Genomic DNA, 20787 nt, shown 5'->3' with positions numbered 1-20787 from the left:
ATCCAAACCTACATGACCCTGTGTGAAAAGTAATTGCCCCCTGAACCTAATAACTGGTTGGGCCACCCTTAGCAGCAATAACTGCAATCAAGCGTTTGCGATAACTTGCAATGAGTCTTTTACAGAGCTCTGGAGGAATTTTGGCCCACTCATCTTTGCAGAATTGTTGTAATTCAGCTTTATTTGAGGGTTTTCTAGCATGAACCGCCTTTTTAAGGTCATGCCATAGCATCTCAATTGGATTCAGGTCAGGACTTTGACTAGGCCACTCCAAAGTCTTCATTTTGTTTTTCTTCAGCCATTGAGAGGTGGATTTGCTGGTGTGTTTTGGGTCATTGTCCTGTTGCAGCACCCAAGATCGCTTCAGCTTGAGTTGACGAACAGATGGCCGGACATTCTCCTTCAGGATTTTTGGTAGACAGTAGAATTCATGGTTCCATCTATCACAGCAAGCCTTCCAGGTCCTGAAGCAGCAAAACAACCCCAGACCATCACACTACCACCACCATATTTTACTGTTGGTATGATGTTCTTTTTCTGAAATGCTGTGTTCCTTTTACACCAGATGTAACGGGACATTTGCCTTCCAAAAAGTTCAACTTTTGTCTCATCAGTCCACAAGGTATTTTCCCAAAAGTCTTGGCAATCATTGAGATGTTTCTTAGCAAAATTGAGACGAGCCCTAATGTTCTTTTGCTTAACAGTGGTTTGCGTCTTGGAAATCTGCCATGCAGGCCGTTTTTGCCCAGTCTCTTTCTTATGGTGGAGTCGTGAACACTGACCTTAATTGAGGCATGTGAGGCCTGCAGTTCTTTAGACGTTGTCCTGGGGTCTTTTGTGACCTCTCGGATGAGTCGTCTCTGCGCTTTGGGGTAATTTTGGTCGGCCGGCCACTCCTGGGAAGGTTCACCACTGTTCCATGTTTTTGCCATTTGTGGATAATGGCTCTCACTGTGGTTCGCTGGAGTCCCAAAGCTTTAGAAATGGCTTTATAATCTTTACCAGACTGATAGATCTCAATTACTTCTGTTCTCATTTGTTCCTGAATTTCTTTGGATCTTGGCATGATGTGTAGTTTTTGAGGTGCTTTTGGTCTACTTATCTGTGTCAGGCAGCTCCTATTTAAGTGATTTCTTGATGGAAACAGGTGTGGCAGTAATCAGGCTTGGGGGTGGCTACGGAAATTGAACTCAGGTGTGATACACCACAGTTAGGTTATTTTTTAACAAGGGGGCAATTACTTTTTCACACAGGGCCGTGTAGGTTTGGATTTTTTCTCCTAAATAATAAAAACCATCATTTAAAAACTGCTTTTTGTGTTTACTTGTGTTATATTTGACTAATGGTTAAATGTGTTTGACGATCAGAAACATTTTGTGTGACAAACATGCAAAAGAATAAGAAATCAGGAAGGGGGCAAATAGTTTTTCACACCACTGTAAATGTGAATTCATTATTCTGAGTTTTTCTTTGTATAAGTCAGTAGATAGTTTTGTTTAATCTGTGTTGTTTGACTCATCTTCTTTACTTGGTGTCTCTTTAAAAATATTTTATATGTAGGCCACTTCATTTATTTATTACAATGTATTCTGGATTTTCCAATGCCATATCTCAATCTATTAAGATTAAGTATTTTAGCTACTTCTCAAAAGACAATTAGCTCCAGCCAAGTCAGAGACTCTATATACAATCCCTTGTTGGCTATTGATTGGACCAATGGGAGCTTCACCTCAGAAATAGAAACATTCAAAACAGTTAACAGACAGTTCAGCTGTATGGGGTCATCCATTGTATACTGCATCTCACTAAGTCATAGGAAGAAGATGCAAAGTTGGTCCTTTCAGTTCTTTTTTGTTGCTCAGCAGCTGAACTGAGAGGGCTGTGTAAATCAGCTAGGATTTGCAGTACTTCTGTGGTGATATTGCCATGACACAAACATTATGTATTTAATACTTTGGTGACTCAGACAAATATTTACATGGAGGAGCGGGAAGCAGAGTTGAAAGTGGTGCAGAAGGACATCTGCAGTGGATATTCCATAGGGAAACCAAATTGTTGAAATGATGTGGCTTTAATGAGGCTGACCTAAGTATTTCTTTTGCACATTTAGTGATGGATGTGGATTGTAAGGAGAGACATGTAAATACACCAGGACCAACAAAATGCCTTGATCACTCTAAAAATCCCACTGTCATAGAAGATGTAGTGATATATGAGTGTGAAACCTACAAATGCAGTGCATTATGGCTGTTAAAGAATTTGCCTTGTGGATAAATCTTGCCCTATAGAGATTGTGCTGTCACCTACTATGGAGAACTTTGCCTAATGTACATTAAAACATCAAAAGTATGCTGTTCCTAAGACTCTATTAATTCTTGCTTCTTATGAAATATTTTTTTTGAACTTTCCTTGAATGCATCATTTTTTCATATGTTTTAGATGCATTTTGAGATCTTGTTTCAAGACACAGAGTGGTGTCCTGCATACTGAAAGCAGACTTTGAAAAAATATGAAAGAACTGAAAGCCTTTCTTGCCTTAGCAAAGGTAAACATTCCTGACTCTATAATCAAGAAGACACTGGACAAAAAAAGTAGCAAGGTGGAAACTACTGCTAAACCAGAAGAACATAAATGTTTGTCATTTGTCAGGAAGCATCTGGATGTTCCTCAAGCCTTTTCAGAGAATGTTCCATGGACAGATGAGACAAAAATGGAAATTTTGTATGACATTGGTCCTATTGTAGAACATCACGCCAAAAGTCAAACATGGAGGTATTGTGATAGTGTGTGAACATGTTGCTCCTTCAGGACCTGGCTAACTTGCCACAAGTGAAAGGACCATGAATTCTTCCCTGTGTCAAATGATTCTTAAGAAGAATTTTGGGTCATCTCTCAGTGAAATGAAGCATAGTTGGATCCGTTTTCAACACATTTACAGATTGTGTTGTTTGATTTCAATTTGCAGGTGTCAAAAGGCCTTGTTCTGCAGATCACAAAAGGTCCAAATTAAGAAAGAAGGATTTGCAGGCTATTAGTAAAGGAGAAATCTGTTATTCTTGAATTAACAAACAGACACAGGATTGCTTTAGAGAGGACAGGGTTCAAGTAGGTTACCATACATATTCACAACCTACTGGTCTAGTGACATACTGCTGTAAACGTGGCCTGTTATCAGCTGGCGGGCTAACCAAATATAGATTAGGCAGTATGAACTTTTAAAAATAGTTTCTCCACAGTTGAGAAAGTAATATACAGACCCTATAGCCTCATACTGTGTTCTCATAAGTTGAAAACATTTGAAAAAGTGACATAAGGTACTCTAGCAATAAGAAAAAGCTAGTTATTATTTTACAGGTAAAATAACTTGTTCAGGACATCCCAAAATTAGAAATCCCTAACTGTTTGTAATGTATAACATTGTTTCTGACTTCACAATAACATTAAAACACATACCTCCATGTATGAACAATGTTAAAACTAACAGCATTAAAAAAAAAACATGACTTAAATGTGGAAATATCCCATGTGATTGTTCAAGATCTATGCAAATATGGTATAAGGAGATCAATGTTCAGCAGAAGTGTATTTAAAAATATATAAAAATTCAACAAGTTAATCATCACAAAGATAAAGAAAAACTTACTTAAAAATTCCTTATAGCCCTAGGCATTTTAAAATGTCTTGCTGACAGCAGATTTTTTTTTTTAAACAATGGATTCACAGAGTTAAACTCAAGATTTGATATCACCCTGTCATATTAAAAGATGAAATACTGTATAAGACTCCCATAAACCAGCCCTAGAATGTGCTGACTCACCTCAAAGCTATTTATCTTTTCAAACAAGTGCAAGGGCTGCATGTTTTCTTAATAAAAAGGGGACATTATCGTCATGTCTATTTGTCTGTCTGTCTCTCTGTGCATGCAATATTTCTAGAATAATGAACCATTCTGTATTACTCATTTTGTGTTGGATAGTGGGAAGGATCTACATTTGTATGACATTTCTTAACATTATAAATGCTGCTAAAGACAAATTTAGAGAAACATTATATAAAGTTCACAAGTTTTAGCAGTGCTTTTGCACATATTAGAGAGCACAGACACACTGTGTCCACACACATAATGGCTTTTTATAGTGGGCATTCTGACAAGGTGCGACAAGAAATACTGTATTCTTAAACCAAAAAGGGTTTAAACTGTTTCTGAACCAGAAATAGGCAGTTGATGTTGTGTGGTTCTGCATGACATCAAGGTACATTTGTTGGCTCTTACAGCTCTCTTATTTACAAGAATACCATTTGACAACATTGCAAGAAACCTTTGCTCACACTGAGACATCTGAACAGGTCCTTTCTGTGGTTTTCATTTGTCATGCTGTAGTTGCAGAAAATGAAAGGTTAAATCCTCAAATGTGATGGGTCAATTGCTTTAAATTGTCAAGATGGCATGTGTTTAGTTTCTTTTCATCATATCATGATGCTGCTTGTTGATTCTTAAATCAGTGGTTCTCAACATGTGGGGGGGGGGCACGAAGTAATGAAAAGGGGGCGCAAAGATGTGAAATAAGGAAACAAGAATCAAAAATATGAAAAAAACATCTGTTGAAACCAAAACAATTTAACTTAAACTACATTCTGATATTAGAACAATAAATATAGACTTAGATAAATGTCGATAAAAGTTAAGTAGGTATAATAAAATATGCATCTACATTTCAAAAAAATGTTAGGGGGGGCGCGATTAAAACTGTTATGAAAACCCAGGTCGCAAATACTTAAAGGTTGAGAAACGCTGTCTTAAATTCTTCTTTATACCTGTGAAGGATTTCCAATTTCAATTTTATCTTACTGTTTAACTTGAAAGAACATGGCACAGTTTGGTTTCACAAAAACAACAATTTATAACTTATTAGATGAAAAAATTTTAATTCTTGTCAAAAGATTAAAAGTGACAATCCATTCATGAAGGACAGAGACTTTTTTCTTTTGTCTCTTTGTATTCACTATATTTCGAAAATATATGTTCCCTTCCTGAGTTTTTTCACTGTTTCAAAATTCAGAGAGTTAATATTTATATGTGTTCAAACAAAATACAAATGTTGGCACCTATATAACAAAAATGAACACTTTGTTTTAACTTATTCACCAAATAAACACAGTTATGCAATACCACCTGGCACTGTGTGAAAAAGGAATTACCTCCTAGTTAAATTAAATTAAAGTGATAAACAGAGTTAGAAGTTAGAACACAGTGTGAGAGTATATGTTAAAGTTAAGGAAATTTTAGCCAGGTATCTCAGAAGTCTGTGCAATTTTTGTAAAGCAAGGTTGGTCAGTTACTGCAGCCTTCCTATTTGATCTATATGTAAACCTTTCTAAATATGCTTGACCAAGCTTTGATGTTGACGGCTTTTATTAATCATGTTATTTACTATCATTCTTAAGTTCATCCCAAAATTTTGAAATAATAAGAAATTAAAGAAAACTCTGAGGTAAATAAATAAGGAACTAAAAGGGAAGTTACAAAGGAACAAAACAGCTATATAAGGCATAAGAAAATACCAAATATAAGACTAGTAACTCCAGTGCTAACCATAAGGCATATGTAGGCATGACAGCAACTGTTAGAAAAGGTATTTGGATGGTTCAAAGACAGCTGGAAAGAAATACAGCAGAAAAGGCAAAAAATTACCCAAAGACAGTATTCTAATATTTTAATAGTAAAAGAACAGTCGAGGAGGCGGTGAAGAGTGTCAGAAACAGTAAAGTAAGTTAGTATATGCAGAGTGTAGTGAGAAGTCAAGCAAAATGACACCTTTTATTGGCTAACTGCAAGATTACAATATGCAAGCTTTTGGGGCAACTCAGGCCCTTTCTTCAGGCAATGTGATTAAATTCATCAAGGAATTCTGTTTTGTTAGGTTTTATCTCTTTTTTCTTTTTTAATGAAATCCGTATATTAATATAGAACATCTACTTGAAGGAGCCATTTGATGGTGTGCTGTATATTGCCAATTTTTTGCTGATCATTCATGATAATAATCCATCCATCCATCCATTATCCAACCCGCTATATCCTAACTACAGGGTCACAGGGGTCTGCTGGAGCCAATCCCAGCCAACACAGGGCGCAAGGCAGGAACAAACCCTGGGCAGGGCGCCAGCCCACCGCAGTAATAATCCATTAAGCTAAAACTAAAGTGAACAGTATGTCATTTCATTATGTAAATGTAAGAACAAGATGACAGTCAAATGGACATGATAATATAATGGGTGAGTTTACACTCTGATTTAGTCTACCAAAGGGGTTCTCCATATAGAAAAGTATATGCTGTTTTTTGTGGTACAGTAAACATTTCTCTACTTTTTTTTAACTGAGCCTGAAAAAGAGTTTAGGATATGCTGTTTTTCTTTATGGGGATCCATAAACCCTTGTGAAGGAGAGCAAACAGAAAGATCATTGTGGGCATTAGTAGAAGTGGACAGTTGACTTGTCTTGTAGCCATATTGCTCTGAGGCACTCCCAAAAAGTAGTAGTTTCAAAATAATTCCTCTTACAAGAAATGCAGTAAGTAAGAGTACAGGAAAACATGTGACTCCTCTCCAGAGGTCTGGAGATATATTAATATATTGAATATCACAGGGAGTCTGTATGCTTGGTACATTTGTCTACTAACCTCATGAAGAGTTGTATGAAATTCATGCAAAATGTTGCCGTTGTTTGAATCTGCATTTCACAGAACCTGTTTTTGTAAGAGCAGCAGTTAGTTTTTGAACATCAAGGCTATGATCACTAGTTATACCTTACTATAGGTCTCGAATGACACTTACAGCATAGAAACCCTGCATATAAATGTGTGTTAGTGTTCATTAAAATGTTTATTTCAGAGTATGACCATCTGCCATTCAACTGGCAATACAACAAAGAGTAAATAAAAAGAAACATTTTCTATCATTAACAGATGTATATTTCTGATTTTAATTTACAGTAATTGCTTTTACTACATTTTCCAACAACAAGAGTAGTTATGCATGTTTTTTTTTTTACAAAGGCAAAGCTTTATTTTTCTTTTTTAATCTTACAGAAGCCTAAGCAAAGTATTTTTAGATGCTGTTCAGTTTATAAAAGTGATATGTGAGTGATATATTATTCAAAAAACCTTTTCCCTCATGGGATACTCTGGACAAGCATACCAGGAAGCCCCCTCGTGGATCATACACAGAAACAAAGTAATTCCCTATAATGAACATGTTAATTTATACTACGGCTTTTAGCATTTCTCTGGCTAAAACTTCACAGCAGTTCACAGCAAGCCACTATTGTGTATGATATGTGAAAACTACTTTTAAATTCAGTAACATGAAAAGAAACCTTAACAGACTTGTCTTGGTTGTGCAATCCCTGAGCAGCAACAAATCCGCAGACTCAGCCTCTGATTCTTAGCAATCTATAGGGAAGGCTTTAACAGCAGGCATGCAGCATGAGAGTAAATTCCTGTTTGAGCTACACTAGGATATTGAGAAGTAGAATTTTGATCAGGATTCTTTTATCTTGAAAAAATCTGTGGCAGCTTGTGGTATCCAGTGTCTACTACATAGCAAACAGCTTATACGTAGGTGAGGCTTTGCAATGGAATCCATTGGGGATAAACCTAAGTCCATTTTAGTCTCACTCAAATTGTTCTTTTTTTCCACTTCATCGCTATTATCTTTTCTTAAGATAGTGCATCCATTAAGTTACATTTGAAATATTTTACTTTAGATGTATTATTATATTTAATTATCCAAACAGCTTTGTGTGTTAAGGTAAAGTGTGCAGTGATAGCTGGGTCCCAATGAGGTAACACTTTATTAGTCGCCATAACTTAAATCATATATGAGGCATATGCCCATGTTTATGGTGAAACTGAAGCTATAATATAGTTTAATTATTGTTAACCATAAAATAAATGAGAATATAGGCTCAATGATATGAAAAAATGTGGTCAGAATGCTAAGAAGGAAGCTTTTCTGAGGTGAGGAAGAGTTATTAGAATCTCATCACTTTGTCGGTTAGTTGGGCAGAGTAATTTTACTTGAAAATTATGGCCAAATTACAGTATACAGTTGGCAGTAGTGAGGAATAGAGATTTGGCTGTTTATGGCTGCTTTACTTGAGTACATGTACAGTGTTATGCATCTCCTGTGGACAGCAAGTCAGTAATGAGTCATATACTAAGGAAAAATAAAGGCTTTGTTTGGATTTTATAGAACGTTTGGGCCTCCTTTATCATGTTGTGTAGTTGTAAAGGGCATGTCCTATTGCTTTATACTCTAAAATAATTACATGTAATTAAAATAGAAATTGAGAACACGTTCATTAACATCTAGAGCACTGGCTCCCAACTACCTTAAACATCCCAGAATATGTAGACAAACAGGATGAAGGTATTATCTTTTATGTTTCTACCCCCAAATGACCCTGGATTGCATTAGGAGTGCTGGAATAATAGACCATTTAATCACAATACATTCCTTTTCCTTCCCAAAAATAATGAAACAATTAACTTCTTGCTGCCTTTTTGCTCTAGGAGTCACCTAAAGGGCAATTTACTATTAGAATGTTAAAGCAAACATGAAAACAGCTTCATTCACCTGAAAACAACCTGATAAGGATTGGCATTTATGGACAGAAAGTATATTTTTATAGTTTCCCAGATATTTCAAAGAAAAAAACAATATACTCTGATGAATGTTGCAGACCTGAATATAACACGATTTATTAAAATATAGCCATATTATAACTCAATGTATCGGGGGTGGGGGGGATTAGTCTTAGAAGCCAACAGTACATACCTCATAGAAGGAAGCAAAGACATCAATATTAAAAAATGGATATTTCATATTTCAGAAGTGCTGCAGGTAAATTGAAGTCATTCAATTTCAGAGCTGTTCAAAACATCATTTATCTGCCAGAAGCTTGTAATAAACACATGACAAAAGTTATTACAGTCATGCATTAGTGAATACGGGCTGTTACATCGCCAGAGGTCTTTTTACCTTTAATTCTCCAGTAGCAATGTTAAGCAGAAGATTTCACCAAACAGAAAGATATTTTATTCTTCTATAAATAACTAATCTTAGAGCAGAATTAGATGCAAAAATGTGTGAAATGATATTGTATCAAATTTCTACTCTTAACCAAATGTTTTCTTCAACTACATTGTTTAGCATTGCCATTTAGAACATTGCATGAGCTATATTAAAAAAAAAATAAAATAAGTGAAAACCTTATTAAATTGTGCAAGAAACTAAAAAAATAAGTCATTTTGGAATATACATTTAAATAAATAAATTTCACTGCACAAAATTATAAACAGAAATTTGTCAATCTTTAATTGGAGCCTCACCAAAAGTAAGGACAGAAGACAGAGTGTTTGAGTCTGTCGTGGTTAGATACAGATTTTCAGTAATGAGACTGTCTGGTAATTGAAAAGCTATGGTTGAGGGCATTGGTTATGTTGATGAGCCAGCCCTGACAGACCAGATCTCCACTTTCTTCATCCTTGTGCTAGGCTGTTACACATAACAAGTGTTAATAACTTACCTGGTGTTTTGTGTTTTACCAGCTCTATTAAGACAGGCATCTGGAAAGCTATAATTATATGCTATTTTGATCACAAAAGGGACTATGGAACATATTTTAATCTCTCTGTTTGATTTCAATATGTGAATCTGATTTTTAAAATTTGTTTACATGCACTAAATAATCATAAAAACATATTAACACCTAGATTTTCTAATACCACATGCTTACTTTGTCTTTGTCTACCTGTCATGACTTAAATTCAGGTTAGTTAATGACACATTTTATGCCTTCCAAAAATGTGTTTACTTGTTGTGATAGATAATGCAAAATGAATTACACTTTCATAATTCTATAAATAAGTAAAAAAACGTAACTTTGCAGTGACTATAAAGCAAAAAAAATCAGGTTTTACTTACATTTAAAAATGTGAATTTTCAGTGTAAAAATAACATGTAAATTGTGTCTATATTCAGCCAAACATAGTCTCAAGGCTATCAAAAGTGCTATCAGTATTTCCTCAGTATATATGTTACCAGCAATGTAGAAAAGCTGCATTGTATAAAATTAAATTATATTGTCAAATAGTGAAATAACTGTTCATCAATGGACATGAATGACGGACTACTGTCTTCATACCTCTGGACATACTAAATAGATTTAATAAGAATACAACACTAAAGAAAACAGACTAACAATTCAACTACATTCTTAAACTTAGATTCTTAGCAGAATTAACATATCTAGTGGTCGTATGGCCCACAACAATAGACCTAAAAGTATGCAGCATTTAGATTAACTGTCTTTTCAGATAGCTGACAAAAACATGATTTACTTGTTTACCCTTTGCAAGAACTGTTACAGTCACAAGTTTCTGTACTTTGCTTTAATTTAGCATATGTAAAAACAGTCAAATACTGAAATATAGTGATACACATGAAGGTGCTTCAGAAACATCTCTACAGAAACATGTATTTAAATATAACATCTGCATATCACTGTTGCAATAGCAGCATTTCCAAAGCACAGTTGGAAAAATTGACAAACACTGGGCAGCACAGTAGTGCAGTGGTGATCTCCAAGATTCTGAGGTTTTTGGCTCTGCCTACCATTTTCTGTTGACTTATTCTCTAATATACCTTTTCCAGCTCATATCCCAATGATATGCCAGTTAGTTTGATGCATGCCTCTAAATTGTTCGACTGAACATGTTCTGAACTGAAAAGACATTTCATTCAAAGTTAGCCCCTGCCTTATGCCCAGTGCTGCTTATTGCAGCAGTCCACCCAAGTGTCATCTAAGTAAGTTTAAAAATGGAAGAATGGATGTAATGCTCTTTGTTTAGTCATCGTAAAAACATTATTAGTATACATTGTGGGCTTTATTTGACACTCATGGGCCATCCCAAAGTCCAAGGTCAAAAGGGTTTTACTAGCAAAATGTATGTGTTCATAAGTCGAGTGTTACATCCTTAGCAAAATATGTGAAGAAATGGATCAATGAAAAAGGAATACATAAAGGAGGTGAAAATGATTAAAATTAAGCGTTATGGACTTCCTAAACCCACACAAGCAGGACAACCAGTGATAGATAGATAGATAGAGGGTGGTCCAGATCTTATTATACAGATCCAGATCGTCTGGATGACTTTGATTTATGGGGGACGATTTCAGTTCGTGAAGATGATTCTTCATATCGTCAGTTCGCACACTTCTCGATGGTCCAGGATTTTTGGGTGATTTTCTATGTAATAAACTTAATAAGTTATAGCGTAATGAAAATTGCATAATTAGATCTGGACCACCCTATAGATAGATAGATAGATAGATAGATAGAACAAGCTTTATTTGTCCATAGAGGGAAATTTGCTTTTTTACAGAAGCTCTTTAAATAAATACATACATACAGTACATACATACAAAATAAATACAAACACTTTGTCGGAATACACACCAGAATGACTATAAAGGAAGAAAATTTAAAAGAAAAAGTTCTTCTTGGCTATCACAGTCACAGTAAGGCATTATGCAGATATGTTACTTTCCTGCACATAGAAAATTTAACAGCACATTGCTGTTGCAACATTTTCTGACGCTGTTGTTTCATTATTTATATATAAATAATGAAAACCAATAGCCAATTCTCATGCTATCTTTAACACTTTTCAAAATTTATGCCATGAAAACTGCAAATGGAGAAAGCTAGTATTTAACTAATTTATTATGAAATTTTGTACAGCTGTACTTTAAAGGTAACACTCACTCCCTACTTTGAGGGTTTTAGTTTTCCATGTAAAATCAATTTAATACCATATGCTATTTAAATATATCTATGATCTATATATTTTCTCATGCACTGTTATGATTACATAACCATTAACTTGATAACCACATACTCTTGCACTAATAAACTTATCAAGTTGTATTTATTTATTCTTGTGCAATCCCTCAAACCAAGTGAGCTGTTCAGTTAAATATCATCATCTTTTGGGCATAAGGGAATACAGAAGTCTCCACACACAACCTTCACACCCTGTGCATCTCTAATTTTCCAAACCAGTCTTATCCATTGTTGGATTGTGGCAGTGCAGACAGCAATAGGGCAGATCAAATACAACATGTATATACTGTATTCTTTTAGTAAGCACGGTCAACATATATTTATAGTTTGTTCAGATAGCATCACAACCAAGACTTTGTCATGGTGTGCAGTTTTATGCAAACTGTTCAGAAACTACAACTGTGCAACATGTAACCTCAGATTTACAGAATACTGTGTGTTTTTTTCAAACAGAATCCTGCTGCTACTTTGTGACACCCATTAAAATGTCATGGAAATACTTGCTGCATGTGACATGTTTGTAATAAGAAAAAAAATAACATGGTTATGTGACAAACACAGTGACATTTTCCCTTTCTCCCTTTGATCCCCAATAATGGCTGTCCCCACTGCTATATTCAGATACGCATGCCCATTATTATTTTCAGCACTCAAAACCTGTGAAGTGATTCTACTCATCATACAGTCTCCATACTTCTCCTGCCTGCACCACTGACTACCTGCTAACTCCAAGCTCCCTGTGTACTAGTTTAAAGGATCTTTTATTCTTAGGCGTCCAGAGACATTTCCCAGTAAACGTTTTTAAACAAATTCAGGATTACTTGTTCATCATTCAAAGTCCTGTTGGTGCCCATAAGGAAATTTCCTCAGTGACGCTGGTTTCCCTGTAGGCTCTGCACCCCTCACTGCATGACTGGATAACACCAGAATGTTTGTTCTCCTCAGTGTTCCACTGAGTATAACCCACAGTAGTCAGTGGGACATTTAAAATCATTTTAAAAATCTGCTATCAGTCCAAAATATTCTCTTCAAGGTTTCAAAACAGATTTCCACAGTCAGCTACCGTTTAATACAGCATATATAAGATATTCTTTAAACATTTATATATTGTAAACTCATCTTAGCATCATACTATTAGTGTGTTGATAGGAAATGATTATGAAGGCTTCCTTTATTGATCTTGAACGTGGCTTCAAATAATTCTGATATTGATATTTTCTTTTCTGCTACAGATAATTGAGATTCATTACAAGAAACACAGCAGCAGGCAAGTATAATGGTGCTGTAACTGAAAATGAACAGACTGGGGACTGATGATTCTGCTTCTACTGTCATAGTGCCAAAAAATAAGATATGGTAGAAAGAGACTACAAAAATACTGTTTACGTAATCAAAATAAAAATAATAAAGTGGCATTATTGGAAAGGAAGTAATAAAAATGGTTGACACAAAATTAATACCCATAACGTAATACATTTTGTGTTTTTTAGTGTTTAAAGATAACATAGTGCAGATAAAATTACTCTAGAGAAAGAATTCTTTGTACTCATTCACTACTAAGGCTTAATGTTGATTGGCGTATTTGTATTGATTCTAAAATTGCCAGAAGGTATATTTTTGAAAGAATCCCTGAAAAATAGATCCTTGTATAATCAGATGTTTATTAAGCCTCTCTTCCTTTTTTCCTATTTTCTCTTGCTAGTTAGAGTTTCTATAAAAAATGTTATAAGAAACAATTATACAAAGAAGCATGTCCTACTTCTCTACACACTAAATCGAAGGATATGGAAACATTTCTTTTTTAATGACTTTAAGGTTTTTTATTCCTCTTTTGTTTGCCATTCTAAACATATATATATATATATATATATATATAAAGCATTTTATGGTAAGGCCTTGGACTTTGCGAGTTAATAACACACAATTGTTACCTATTACGATTTACAATATTACAACCATCAGTAATTTTCTGTTCAGTCAAGAAGGAAGAGAGGAGAATCTGTTAGTATGTTGGTGGCGAAAAGAAAAACATTTCTACCACAAATGTACTGTTAAAGACAACATGATGGTAATTGTTTCTGAGGTTACAATCATGCAGAAATGTGTAGAGGAAAATCTCAACCCAATACAGTCTTGTACTCCTGTAGCAAGGAATTACTGACAAGTGAACTGCAATTATATATATATATATATATATATATATATATATAAGTATTATATATATAATATCGCATATATATATATATATCTCACATCCACACTTACTTACAGTATACTGAGTCAATATGCAATCAGCATATCTCTTTGCTACGCGAGAACACCCCAAACATGAAATCCACTCAAGCAGAATGTGCAAATTTCAAACTAATTGCATCGAGGTGGTTCTGGACTCCGGAGTTCAATTAATACCTTTGTACAGCATGGTCAACATACCAGGCAAACCTTTCTTTTAAAGCACTGAATGTAGCTGGTACTGTTTCACAGCAATTTTAACAACCTAACTAGCTACCATTCATTTTAAGTTAAGACAGGCAAAAATATTTTTGGATAGGTTATCACACATAGAGTACAAAGGAATCAAGGCTCTAGTAATTCTTGAGTGAGGTAACATGGTTGTGAATTCCTTCTCCCCTTTCATCTGCAAAGCAGAAGAAGAATGAAAGGATATCTGATGTCACTTTGGCAGCGACCTGAAAATCCCTTACCAGCTGTTATTAAGCAGATTATCAAACCAGAAATTGGCAGTCAGTTCAGTACCCATAACTACAGAGGACAGAGCTCCTTCAACAGAGGCAATTTACATGCTTAAGAAAGAATTATTAGCATGCATAATATTTTTTGTAGTTTGGATTTTCATTTTTCAGTCTTATCTGTCTTAAATGGGGTACCAAGCTGGCTTCCTTTATCTTGTCTCTTATTTTCATACAGGGTAAAAACTCTTTGTGAATATATATGACATAAGAATCATCTTTGGCTGGTGGAGAAGTCAGAGGAAGTAAGGCAGACACTGAGACAGGGGAAACTGGAGAATATGGGAGTAAACATAGAAGCTTTTGCTTTCAATCACATTGGCCATGTGATGTCCTTTGAATAGATAATGACCACAATATTTTGTAAATGTCCGCGACTCTGAATGAAAGGCCAGTTTTTAAATAATCCATTTGGCCATGTCAGTCTTCGTAGGCACGATCGTGCAGCTGCTGGGAGTTAATGAGGTAATTGGGCTGAGTCACACCTGCACATGAGGGTATGATTGTTCTCAATTACTTAATCGGTTTCGTTCAGTGCATGATTGAGGTGCTGTGCCCATGGAGCTGTATAAGTACAGGAGATCGTGAGGAAAAATGAAAGAGAAGGAAAAGAGAGGAAAGGCTTGGAGAGTTACAGCAGCATGGGGGGTGAAAGAGAGTAAACAAAACAAACAGCTTAAAGAGAGAAGTCAGCATGGTCAGGGGTCCCGTGTGGAGTGAAGTATCGGTGCTCAAGGGCGGATCGCGCCCACTGACAACGTAGAAGAGTGAGTTTGATTAAGGAGGAGTCTGCCCTAGGGATCCTAGGGACGATTGTGTGTGTGATAAGGAAGGGGGGAGGACAACCGACCCCGAGCTGTCTGGCACTCTCCAGCGGAGGCAGCCAAGAAAGGGATTGGTAGCGAGAGGACCGCGACTGCTGAAGTCTCTTCAGCTGAGAAAACTGAAGAGACTGGGAAGGAGCTGTATTTTACTGGTGTGGCCCCAATGACTGCTCCATGTTTTTATTCTCATGTTTTAGCCTTGTTTTTAACATTTGGAATTTTTACCTTTTATGGATTATTTGTTAACACTAGAATTACCAGTGCCAACAAAAAAAATTGTAAATCCGGCCCACCTTAAATCCATTCGCACCTCTCCGTCAGCCTCTTTTGTCTTGTAAATGTGTCGATGAGCCCAGGCAGAAGCAGCCTGCTATACCATCCCCCCACCGCCTCAGAACGGGCAAGAAGTTTTCTCAGTTCCTGCCTTGATTGATTATCTGGGACTGAGCTACCCAGAATTGTAAGGGGAAATAATTTGATGTGTGTTTTCTGTCTACAACAATCTGTGTAAACACATCGTTAAAAAAGAAACATTTTTCACGTTTTAGCAATAAATGACAAAATGTAGACATGAACTGTATAATGTGTGAAGGCTGATGGCCAAATATCAAATAAACACTTTCACAAAAGGTCCAAGTACAATACAGCAGCTTCCATGGTCCAGCAGTTAGAACTGCTGACTTATAATCCAGAGGTTGTGAGTTTAAAACCAGCTCCCCCGCAAATTTACTGTTTTGAGTAGTGAGCTACTCTTATTGTTAATATCTATACTAATAAAAATAAATCGGTACCACAAGCGAACTATGATACGATGGGAGAATTTGCAAAATCAACTGGAATGTTCAACTAAATTATAGAAAAAACCCAATCTAAATCTGTTAAGTAGTTCTCTCGTGAAAAGCGGAAAGACATACATACAGACAGACAGATGTTGGATTTTATATATATATACAGTAATCCCTCCTCGATCACGGGGGTTGCGTTCCAGAACCCCCCGCGATAGATGAAAATCCGCGAAGTAGAAACCATATGTTTGTATGGTTATTTTTATATATTTTAAGCCCTTATAAACTCTCCCACACTGTTAACATTATTAGAGCCCTCTAGACATGAAATAACACCCTTTAGTCAAAAGTTTAAACTGTGCTCCTTGACAAGACAGAGATGACAGTTCTTTCTCACAATTAAAAGAATGCGAACATATCTTCCTCTTCAAAGAATGCGTGTCAGGATCAGAGAATGTCAGAGAGAGAGAGCGTGTGACAGAAAAGCAAACAATCAAAAAATCAATACGTGCTTTTGGGCTTTTAAGTATGCCGAAGCACCGCAATAAGGCCGCATTTTTTACAGGAGTGTCCATATCTTCTAAGCAAACAGTCTCTGTGTAAACAGCCCCTCTGCTCACACCCCCTCCGCCAGGCGCAGAGAATGTCAAAGAGAAAGAGAAGCAAACAATCAGGCACCGCGCGGGAAGCATATCTTATATCATTGAGGAGTTTTAGTTAATATGTAATATATGCTCTGATTGGTTAGCTTCTAAGCCATCCGCCAATAGCGTCCCTTGTATGAAATCAACTGGGCAAACAAACTGAGGAAGCATGTACCATAAATTAAAGACCCATTGTCCGCAGAAATCCGCGAACCAGGGAAAAATCTGTGATATATATTTAGATATGCTTACATTTAAAGTCTGCGATAGAGTGAAGCCGCGAAAGTCGAAGCGTGATGTAGCGAGGGATTACTGTACTAGCAAATTGTGCTTGCGAAAATTTCGCAAGAATAAAAGCGTTAATGAAATGATGATGAGGGAGAGAAATCATTACAGTAAGAAAGCAGATTATTTTATTAAGTGAGTTGTGAGAGAACTCAATATTACAATAGTCACATGATTAGTATGTGATGCTATTATAGTCACTTACAACAGCATGAATATTTGCAATACAAAGTGTAACATGAACAGGTTAGCAGAACATATTGGATAAGAAGGGAAATGCAGGGCACATGTAAGTCATTATATGTGTGGTCGTCAGGTAATGAAGTATACTAACATCTATACTAATAAAAGGCAAAGCCCTCACTGACTGACTGACTGACTCACTGACTGACTCACTCATCACTAATTCTCCAACTTCCCGTCTAGGTAGAAGGCTGAAATTTGGCAGGCTCATTCCTTACAGCTTACTTACAAAAGTTGGGCAGGTTTCATTTCGCAATTCTATATCTCCCACTGATCTCCTTGACTTCCTTCATCAGAAAAATCTGAATGAGAGCATGGGGCAGCTGTACACATTGTTATATTTGGCGGTGACCATTCCCGTGTACACTGCTTCTGTCGAGCGGACATTTTCAGCCCTAAAGCGAATTAAAACTTATGCCAGATATACGACAGGGCAGGTTCGACTTTCAGCATTAGCTTCGATGGAGATAGAAAGGGACTTTTTGATGGAACTGAAGCGCACAGATCATCCGTACGACAGAGTAATTGAACTGTTTTTGAGGAAAGACAGGAGGATGGCTTTTGTTTACAAATAATCAAAATTTTTGGTGAGTAAAATGTTGCGATTTTCCTAAATAATATTGCAAGTTTATGAGTTATTATTGATGTTTTTTATGTGTGTCACGGCTGTGGCTGCAGTAGAAAGGAACTTGTTCACCCCTGGTTTGTGTATTCAATAAAGGCATTTATTGTGGCTACAGGAGTTATCTATCTGCGATGCAGCGGCTCTTTATACTGTATTTCTGCATATTAAGATGGTTTTTATAACCATAAATTAGTTTTTGAGGGGTGGGTTGATTCAGACGGAGCACTACTGAAGGCCTAGGTGTGAGATGCACAGTCCGCCACTGGACCAGATGATACGTAAATTTGATAAACATTACAATCTGAAAATAAACAAAACTGTAGAGAGGTTCAGATTATACTTCTCCCAGTGCGTCTCTCTAAATCCTCCTTGCGGGAACATTATCATAAGGCAATCTTACTGTTACACCTTCTACGTGCACTGAACCGTCCTTATTACGAAGTCTTCCTTGCTTTACCGCTGGCTGCTTCTTTCCATTCACCTTCCTAGCTCTTTATTTAAACACTTTTCCTTCTCACTTTTCTGCTCCTTCGCTGTCTTCTCCCTTTTCGTTCAAAATACACGCCTCCTTGCCTTTTTTCAGTCAGCTCCCCTTACGTCACACCATGGTACGTCTAGCACAAGTTAATACCGGGAATTCCTGTTAAACATCTTACATTCACGAGTAGCAATTTGCGTAGTGAACACTTCAATGAATGAAACCTGTTATCTTTACAGTTCAATGATCACACTGTTTTAGCCTAATGTACAAAATAATTTTGGCTAATGTTACTCAGAGTTTAAAGATTAAGTTGGTCAAATTACCTTTTATGTTTCTGACTTATTTTTTTAAGAAGAAAAACTGCACTTTATGTTGAAATTTTGGTTATTATTATTTAAAGACAATACTATTCTGAAAATGTACTTAAAGTACTTAAACTACCTACTTTATTTTTAAGTCTGCCCAATTTTAACCAGGGATGATATTTTTGTTTCTGTTTTGAATTCAAATGCAGTTTAAAGGTTTTTTTTTCAGAAATTAAAACAGCTTCAGTTTACAATATTCATGTCCATGTCTATTATTTGATTCTGTCACCCACTAAAACCCTTTTAAATTAAAAAAAAAACATTTGCGATTTGGGGCAAATTTACGTGTGCGATTACATACGATTAATCAAGATTAATTCTTACACAGCCTCTAATTAATTGGATTAATTTTTTTAATAGAGTCCCACCCCTAATATATATATATATGTGGATATATATATATATGTAGATTTGTATATATATGTGTATATACAGTATATATGTAGATATGTATATGTGTATATACAGTATGTTATATATGTGTATATATATATATATATATATATATATATATATATATATATATATATATATATATATATATATATATATATATATATATATATATATATGCCAGCAACACTCATGACAATGACAAAACAATTACATTGTCAATCATCTTACGCTATTTTTAAAATGTTTGCTTTTCTTTTCATAACTTCTTTAACACACTACTTCTCCGCTAGAAGTGCGGTATTCTGCTAGTTATACAATAAAACATACATTTGATTTGTGTCTATAACAGCTGGTGTAAATTTATAGCACTTGTAACAGTACTTTTTTTTCACTTTTATCTCTTAATCACGATCACGCATGCAACACCCACACCCCACCGCAGATCTGACGCTGTTCCTTTTTATCTGAAACTGGGAATAACTGTAGATGTGAGAAGTGTTTTGAGACAATGGAACTGGAAATTCTCTCTGATCTGGAGGGATAAAAGCTGACACACAAATGCTGGTGAATCTGCCTGCTTCTATATCTCACTGTCACTTGAATTTTTTTTATGCAGTTTTATTGAGTGTTCCTGCTCACACTGAATTAGTATGCACCTTATGGTCTATGATGTCAAAGCCGCACTGTCAAAACAACAGGCACATATGTATATATGATGTTTGGAATAACTCATTTTATGACATGTATGGTACATTTCGAGAAAACATTGTGGCACTGATGCAACATTATTCATATTCATTTGCGTACCTTCTTGCACTTGTAATCAGTGACTGGGGTTTTTTTTTCTCGATCTTGCCAGCGTCCACTTTTGGGTGCATTGGGTGTTTCTTTTGTACTCCAGGACATGCAGAGGAAGAATAGTACAGAGAGGTCAGTCCCGCTATATGCAATCATTAGATTCAAATGTTAACAGTCCCCACACACCCAAGGACTGTTCTTCCTACGTTACGACATGTGTACCTGTTGCAATGTACACATTTTTCTCTGTGCTGTGGTTACTATTACACTGAAGGGGCGGGGAAGCGGCGGTTTTGGAACAGAAGCTTGTTGATGTTGCATCCTATTTTGCTTTATCCATCACCTTTTCTTGTAAGAAGCGATGACAAAGTTCCTGGAGCACACAGGTGGCCGGTTGCTTTGTGCTATATACAAGCTTGTCCTGGCGTGATCAACACACATGTACTATACAAGGTATGTATGGGGCCACTGAGAAAAGAAGAGTGTTCATGGCTCACCTTGCAGAGGAGCTTGCCGCATCTTACAAGAAAAGGCGATGGATAAAGCAAAAGAGGATTCAACATTGACAAGCTTCTGTTTCAAGACAGACGCTTCCCCCAGGAAAGCAAACTCAGTCAGTGTTAGGAACCACAGCATAGGAGAAGTGTGCATTGGAACAGGTACACATGTCATAAATGTAGAAAGGA

The sequence above is a fragment of the Polypterus senegalus genome, chromosome 1 (assembly GCF_016835505.1).
Source record: "Polypterus senegalus isolate Bchr_013 chromosome 1, ASM1683550v1, whole genome shotgun sequence".
Taxonomy (NCBI): domain Eukaryota; kingdom Metazoa; phylum Chordata; class Cladistia; order Polypteriformes; family Polypteridae; genus Polypterus; species Polypterus senegalus.
Note: the sequence above shows the minus strand (reverse complement) of the source record.